We start from the raw sequence: 8,378 nt of genomic DNA on the forward strand, positions 1-8,378 counted from the left end.
GCTTACCTGAAAAATTTCTTTCTTTTGCGATGTACTGAGTCCACGGATTCATCCTTACTTGTGGGATATTGTCCTTCCTGACAGGAAGTAGCAAAGAGAGCACCACAGCAGAGCTGTCTATATAGCTCCCCCCTTAACTCCACCCCCCAGTCATTCGACCGAAGGCCAACGAAGAAAAGGAGAAACTATAAGGTGCAGAGGTGACTGAAGTTTACAAAAAAAAATACTATCTGAATAGACAGGGCAGGCCGTGGACTCGGTACATCGCAAAAGAAAGAAATTTATCAGGTAAGCATAAATTTTGTTTTCTTTTGCATGATGTACCGAGTCCACGGATTCATCCTTACTTGTGGGATAGCAATACCAAAGCTTTAGGACACGGATGAAGGGAGGGACAAGACAGGAACCTAAACGGAAGGCATCACTGCTTGCAAAACCTTTCTCCCAAAAATAGCCTCCGAAGAAGCAAAAACATAATTTATGTAAGAACTTACCTGATAAATTCATTTCTTTCATATTGGCAAGAGTCCATGAGCTAGTGACGTATGGGATATACATTCCTACCAGGAGGGGCAAAGTTTCCCAAACCTCAAAATGCCTATAAATACACCCCTCACCACACCCACAATTCAGTTTAACGAATAGCCAAGCAGTGGGGTGATAAAGAAAGAAGTAGAAAGCATCAACAAAGGAAATTTGGAAATAATTGTGCTTTATACAAAAAATCATAACCACCATAAAAAGGGTGGGCCTCATGGACTCTTGCCAATATGAAAGAAATGAATTTATCAGGTAAGTTCTTACATAAATTATGTTTTCTTTCATGTAATTGGCAAGAGTCCATGAGCTAGTGACATATGGGATATCAATACCCAAGATGTGGAGTCTTCCACTCAAGAGTCACTAGAGAGGGAGGGAATAAAACAAAAAACAGCCATATTCCGCTGAGAAAATAATCCATAACCCAAAGTTATTTTCACTTTTGAAATCAAAAAGCAGAAGAATCAAACTGAAACAGCTGCCTGAAGAACTTTTCTACCAAAAATTGCTTCCGAAGAAGCAAATACATCAAAATGGTAGAATTTAGTAAATGTATGCAAAGAGGATCAAGTGGCTGCTTTGCAAATCTGATCAACTGAAGCTTCATTCTTAAAAGCCCATGAAGTGGAGACTGATCTAGTAGAATGAGCTGTAATTCTCTGAGGCAGGGTTTGACCTGACTCCAAATAAGCTTGATTAATCAAAAGTTTCAACCAAGAAGCCAAGGAAATAGCAGAAGCTTTCTGACCTTTCCTTGGACCAGAAAATAAAACAAATAGACTAGAAGTCTTCCTGAAATTTTTAGTAGCTTCCACATAATATTTCAAAGCTCTTACCACATCCAAAGAATGTAAGGATCTCTCCAAAGAATTCTTAGGATTAGGACATAAAGAAGGGACAACAATTTCTCTACTAATGTTGTTGGAATTCACAACCTTAGGTAAAAATTGAAAAGAAGTCCGCAAAACTGCCTTATCCTGATGAAAAATCAGAAAAGGAGACTCACAAGAAAGAGCAGATAATTCAGAAACTCTTCTAGCAGAATAGATAGCCAAAAGGAACAACACTTTCCAAGAAAGTAGTTTAATGTCCAAAGAATGCATAGGTTCAAATGGAGGAGCCTGTAAAGCCCTCAGAACCAAATTAAGACTCCAAGGAGGAGAAATTGACTTAATGACAGGCTTAATACGAACTAAAGCCTGTACAAAACAGTGTATATCAGGAAGTATAGCAATTTTTCTGTGAAATAAAACAGACAGAGCGGAGATTTGTCCTTTCAAGGAACTTGCAGACAAACCCTTATCCAAACCATCCTGAAGAAACTGCAAAATTCTAGGAATTCTAAAAGAATGCCAGGAAAAATTATGAGAAGAAACCATGAAATGTAAGTCTTCCAAACTCTATAATAAATCTTTCTAGAGACAGATTTACGAGCTTGTAACATAGTATTAATCACTGAGTCAGAAAAACCTCTATGACTTAGAACTAAGCGTTCAATTTCCATACCTTCAAATTTAATGATTTGAGATCCTGATGGAAAAACGGACCTTGAGATAGTAGGTCCGGCCGTAACGGAAGTGGCCAAGGCGGGCAACTGGACATCCGAACCAGATCCGCATACCAAAACCTGTGTGGCCATGCTGGAGCCACCAGCAACACAAAAGACTGTTCCATGATGATTTTGGAAATCACTCTTGGAAGGAGAACTAGAGGCGGGAAGATGTAAGCAGGTTGATAACACCAAGGAAGTGTCAGCGCATCCACTGCTTCCGCCTGAACATCCCTAGACCTGGACAGGTATCTGGGAAGTTTCTTGTTTAGATGAGAGGCCATGAGATCTATCTCTGGAAGCCCCCACATCTGAACAATCTGAGAAAACACATCTGGATGGAGAGACCACTCCCCTGGATGTAAAGTCTGGCGGCTGAGATAATCCGCCTCCCAATTGTCTACACCTGGGATATGCACCGCAGAAATTAGACAGGAGCTGGATTCCGCCCAAGCAAGTATCCAAGATACTTCTTTCATAGCTTGGGGACTGTGAGTCCCACCCTGATGATTGACATAACCCACAGTTGTGATATTGTCTGTCTGAAAACAAATGAACGGTTCTCTCTTTAGTAGAGGCCAGAACTGAAGAGCCCTGAGAATTGCACGGAGTTCTAAAATATTTATTGGTAATCTCGCCTCTTGAGATTTCCAAACCCCTTGTGCTGTCAGAGACCCCCAAACAGCTCCCCAACCTGAAAGACTCGCATCTGTTGTGATCACAGTCCAGGTTGGGCGAACAAAAGAAGCCCCTTGAACCAAACGATGGTGATCTATCCACCATGTCAGAGAGTGTCGTACATTGGGATTCAAGGATATTAATTGTGATATCTTTGTATAATCCCTGCACCATTGATTCAGCATACAAAGCTGTAGAGGTCTCATGTGAAAACGAGCAAAGGGGATTGCGTCCGATGCTGCAGTCATGAGACCTAAAACTTCCATGCACATAGCCACTGAAGGGAATGACTGAGACTGAAGGAGCCGACATGCTGCGACCAATCTTAAACGTCTCTTGTCTGTTAGAGACAGAGTCATGGACACTGAATCTATCTGGAAACCTAAAAAGGTGACCCTTGTCTGAGGAATCAAGAAACTTTTTGGTAAATTGATCCTCCAACCATGTTTCCGAAGAAACAACACTAGTTGATTCGTGTGAGATTCTGCAGTATGTAAAGACTGAGCTAGTACCAAGATATCGTCCAAATAAGGAAACACCGCAATACCCTGTTCTCTGATTACAGATAGTAGGGCACCCAGAACTTTTGAAAAGATTCTTGGAGCTGTTGCTAGGCCAAATGGAAGAGCAACAAATTGGTAATGCTTGTCTAGAAAAGAGAATCTCAGAAACTGATAATGTTCTGGATGAATCGGAATATGAAGGTATGCATCCTGCAAGTCTATTGTGGACATATAATGTCCTTGCTGAACAAAAGGCAGAATAGTCCTTATAGTCACCATCTTGAAAGTTGGTACTCTTACATAACGATCCAAAATTTTCAGATCCAGAACTGGTCTGAACAAATTTTCTTTCTTTGGTACAATGAATAGATTTGAATAAAACCCCAAACCTTGTTCCTGAGGAGGAACTGGCATGATTACCCCTGAAGACTCCAGGTCTGAAACACACTTCAGAAAAGCCTGAGCTTTTACTGGATTTACAGGAATGTGTGAGAGAAAAAATCTTCTCACAGGAGGTCTTACTTTGAATCCTATTCGATACCCTTGAGAGACAATGCTCTGAATCCAATGATTTTGGACAGATTTTATCCAAAAATCCTTGAAAAACCTTAATCTGCCCCCTACCAGCTGAGCTGGAATGAGGGCCGCACCTTCATGCGGACTTAGGGGCAGACTTTGGTTTCCTAAATGGCTTGGATTTATTCCAATTTGAGGAAGGCTTCCAACTGGAAGCAGATTCCTTGGGAGGAGGATTGAGTTTTTGTTCCTTATTCTGACGAAAGGAACGAAAACGGTTAGAAGCCTTAGATTTACCCTTAGGTTTTTTTATCCTGAGGCAAAAAAACTCCTTTTCCTCCAGTGATAGTTGAAATAATAGAATCCAACTGAGAACCAAATAAATTATTACCTTGGAAAGAAAGAGATAGTAATCTAGATTTAGATGTCATATCAGCATTCCAAGATTTAAGCCACGAAGCTCTTCTAGCTAATACAGCTAAAGACATGGATCTAACATCAATTTTGATAATATAAAAAATGGCATCACAAATAAAATGATTAGCATGTTGCAGTAGGCGAACAATGCTAGATATGTCAGAATCCAATTATTGTTGCGCTAAATTTTCCAACCAGAAAGTTGATGCAGCCGCAATATCACCCAAAGAAATAGCAGGTCTGAGAAGATGACCTGAATATAAATTGGCCTTCCTTAGATAAGATTCAAGCTTCCTATCTAAAGGATCCTTAAAGGAAGTGCTATCTTCCATAGGAATAGTGGTTTGTTTAGCAAGAGTAGAAATAGCCCCATCAACTTTGGGGATTTTTTCCCAAAACTCTGTATCCTTTACCAGAAAAATCTATAATCTCTTAAACCTTGAAGAAGGAATAAAGGAAGTACCTGGCTTATTCCATTCCCTAGAAATCATATCAGAAATAGCCTCAGGAATGGGAAAAACACCTGGAGAAACCACAGGAGGTTTAAAAACAGCATTTAAACGTTTATTAGACTGAACGTCAATAGGAATGGTTACCTCAATATCCAAAGTAATTAACACTTCTTTTAATAAAGAACGCATATACTCTATTTTAAATAAATAAGTAGATTTGTCAGTGTCAATGTCTGAGGAAGGATCTTCTGTTTCAGATAGATCCTCATCAGAAGAGGATGAATTATTATGTTGTTGGTCATTTGAAATTTCATCAGCTAAATGAGAAGTTTTAAAAGACCTTTTACGTTTATTAGAAGGTGGAAATGCAGACAAAGCCTTCATAATAGATTCAGAAACAAATTCTTTAAAATTTACAGGTATATCATGCACATTAGAAGTTGAAGGAACTGCAACTGGCAATGTACTATTACTGATAGAAACACTATCTGCATGTAAAAGTTTATCATGACAACTATTACAAATGACATTCGGTGGAATAATTTCTACACTTTTACAACAAATGCACTTAGCTTTGGTAGAACCGATGTCAGGCAGCAATGTTCCAGCAGAAACTTCAGAGACAGGATCAGATTGGGACATCTTGCTCAATGTAAGAGAAAAAACAACATATAAAGCAAAATTATCTATTTCCTTAAATGACAGTTTCAGGAATGGGAAAAAATGCAAAAGCATAGGCCTCTTGATAGAAAAGAAAGCAGGAGGCAAACAACAATGGGGGCGCCAAAAATGACCGGAAATGACACACTTGCGTCACTAATGACGCCACCGTGTGAAAGGTCTCGACGTCACGAATGACGCCGGAAATGACGAAGTTGCGTCAAAAACGTAATTTCCCGCGCCAAAAAAGTTCGCGCCAAAAATGACGCAATAAAGTCTAACATTTGACACACCCGCGGGCCTAATACCCGCAAATGCAAAAGTAGTCAAATTGAAAAAGACTAAACCCCAGCTAAGAAACAAATTTCTTAAAGTGTTTATATTCCCAAATATGAAACTGACAGTCTGAAGAAGGAAATACATGAACCTGACTCATGGCAAATATAAGTACAATACATATATTTAGAACTTTATATAATTTGCATAAAGTGCCAAACCATAGCTGAGTGTCTTAAGTAAATGAAAACATACTAAAAGACACCCATCCACATATAGCAGATAGCCAAACCAGTACTAAAACAGTTATTAGTAGAGGTAATGGTAAATTTGAAAGTATATCGTCGATCTGAAAAGGGAGGTAGGAGATGAATCTCTACGACCGATAACAGAGAACCCATGAAAAAGACCCCCGTTAGGGAAATCATCGTATTCAATAGGTGATACTCCCTTCACGTCCCTCTGACATTCGCTGTACTCTGAGAGGAATCGGGCTTCAACAATGCTGAGAAGCGCATATCAACGTAGAAATCTTACCACAAACTTACTTCACCACCTCCATAGGAGGCAAAGTTTGTAAAACTGAATTGTGGGTGTGGTGAGGGGTGTATTTATAGGCATTTTGAGGTTTGGGATACTTTGCCCCTCCTGGTAGGATTGTATATCCCATATGTCACTAGCTCATGGACTCTTGCCAATTACATGAAAGAAAGTATCAAATTTGTAAAAATTTTGAAAAGGTATGAAGCGAAGACCAAGTCGCAGCCTTACAAATCTGTGCAACAGAAGCATCATTTTTAAAAGCCCATGTGGAAGCTACCGCTCTAGTAGCATGAGCTGTAATCCTTTCAGCAGGCTGCTGTCCAGCAGTCTCATAAGCCAAACATATGATGCTTTTCAGCCAAAAGGAAAGAGAAGTCGCCGTAGCCTTTTGACCCCTACGCTTTCCAGAATAGACAACAAACAAAGAAGATGTTTGACGAAAATATTTGGTTGCCTGCAAATAAAATTTCAAAGCACGAACCACATCCAAGTTGTGCAACAGACGTTCCTTCTTACAAGAAGGGTTAGGACACAGAGAAGGAACAACAATTTCCTGATTGATATTCCTGTTAACAGGCTTTCAAGCCTGAATCAAGGTATTTATGACTGACTCAGAGAAACCCCGCTTTGATAGAATCAAGCGTTCAATCTCCAAGCAGTCAGTTGCAGATAAATTAGATTTGGATGCTTGAATGGACCTTGAATCAGAAGGTCCTGTCTCAATGGCAGAGACCATGGTGGAAGGGGTGACATGTCCACCAGGTCTGCATACCAAGTCCTGCGTGGCCACGCAGGCGCTATCAAAATCACTGATGCTCTCTCCTGTTTGATTCTGGCAATCAGACGTGGAAGGAGAGGGAAAGGTGGAAACACATAAGCCAGGTTGAACGACCAGGGTACTGCTAGAGCATCTATCAGTACAGCCTGAGGATCCCTTGACCTGGAGTCGTAACGAGGAAGTTTGGCGTTCTGACGAGATGCCATCAGATCCAACTCTGGTGTGCCCCATAGCCGAACCAGCTGAGCAAACACCTCCGGATGGAGTTCCCACTCCCCTGGATGAAAAGTCTGACAAATTAGAAAATCTGCCTCCCAGTTCTCTACACCTGGGATATAGATCACTGACAGATGGCAAGAGTGAGCCTCTGCCCATCTGATTATCCTTGAGACCTCTATCATCACTAAGGAACTCTTTGTTTCGCCCTGATGATTGTTATAAGCCACAGTCGTGATGTTGTCCGTCTGAAACCTGATGAATCTGGCCGAAGCCAGCTGAGGCCATGCCTGGAGAGCATTGAATATTGCTCTTAATTCCAGAATATTTATCGGTAGGAGAGCCTCCTCTCGAGTCCACAAACCCTGAGCTTTCAGGGAATTCCAGACTGCACCCCAGCCCAGAAGACTGGCGTCTGTCGTCACTATAACCAATTCTGGCCTGCGGAAACACCCTGGGACAGATGATCCTGTGACAACCACCAAAGAAGAGAGTCTCTGGTCTCTTGATCCAGATTTATCTGAGGAGATAAATCCACATAATCCCCATTCCACTGATTGAGCATGCATAGCTGCAGTGGTCTGAGATGCAAGCGTGCAAATGGAACTATGTCCATTGCCGCTACCATTAGACCGATTACCTCCATACACTGAGCCACTGACGGACGAGGAATGGAGTGAAGAACTCGGCAGGTGGACAAAATCTTTGATTTTCTGACCTCCGTCAGAAATATTTTCATGTCCACTGAGTCTATCAGAGTCCCTAGAAATGAAACTCTTGTGAGGGGGGAAAGAACTCTTTTGTACGTTCACCTTCCACCCGTGAGATCTAAGAAAGGCCAACACTAAGTCCGTGTGAGACTTGGCTAGTTGGAAGGATGACACTTGAGTTAGAATGTCATCTAGATAAGGCGCCACTGCTATGCCCCGTGAACCGCCAGAAGGGACCCTAGAACCTTCGTGAAGATTTGTGGTGCCGTGGCCAACCCGAAAGGAAGAGCCACAAACTGATAATGCTTGTCCAGAAAGGCAAACCTGAGGAACTGGTGATGATCTTTGTGGATAGGAATGTGTAGATACGCATCCTTTAAGTCCACGGTGGTCATATATTGACCCTCCTGGATCAATGGTAAGATAGTCCGAATGGTCTCCATCTTGAAAGTTGGAACTCTTAGGAATTGGTTTAGGATCTTGAGATCCAGAATTGGTCTGAAGGTTCCCTCCTTTTTGGGAACTATAAACAGATTGGAG

The sequence above is a fragment of the Bombina bombina genome, chromosome 4 (assembly GCF_027579735.1).
Source record: "Bombina bombina isolate aBomBom1 chromosome 4, aBomBom1.pri, whole genome shotgun sequence".
Taxonomy (NCBI): domain Eukaryota; kingdom Metazoa; phylum Chordata; class Amphibia; order Anura; family Bombinatoridae; genus Bombina; species Bombina bombina.